The sequence below is a fragment of the Brassica oleracea genome, chromosome C1 (genome assembly GCF_000695525.1).
Source record: "Brassica oleracea var. oleracea cultivar TO1000 chromosome C1, BOL, whole genome shotgun sequence".
In the NCBI taxonomy this organism is placed as follows: Eukaryota; Viridiplantae; Streptophyta; class Magnoliopsida; order Brassicales; family Brassicaceae; genus Brassica; species Brassica oleracea.
Window position 1 is genome coordinate 37,097,951 of NC_027748.1, and position 395 is coordinate 37,098,345.

The following is a 395-nucleotide window of genomic DNA, read 5'->3' on the forward strand; positions in this document are numbered from 1 at the left end:
TTGGGAAGAACTGAAGATGATGCAGAAGAGCTGGTTGATAACATGGTGAAGAGTGATGCTGTCTACAGTGCAGATCACGACAGGGGCAGTAGGGGTGATGATAAGCAGACGAGGAAAGAGATCAAAGCTCTCTAGGATAAGATAGACATCCTCCTTGCTGATAAAGCCACACAAGAGCAGCTGCACTTTGTTGGTAACCCAGACCAAGAAGCAACACATGTTGTCCATGAGGTTGAGCGTTTGGAAGGTCAAGAAGAGATGTGTTTCATCAACAACAATGGCAGTTGGTACAAGAAAGAGCCCAACTTTCAGTACAACAACTACCAACAGAAATCTTATCTCAACAACCAACAGAGTGGTTATCAGCCTAGGAACAACCAGCAAGGCAACTATCA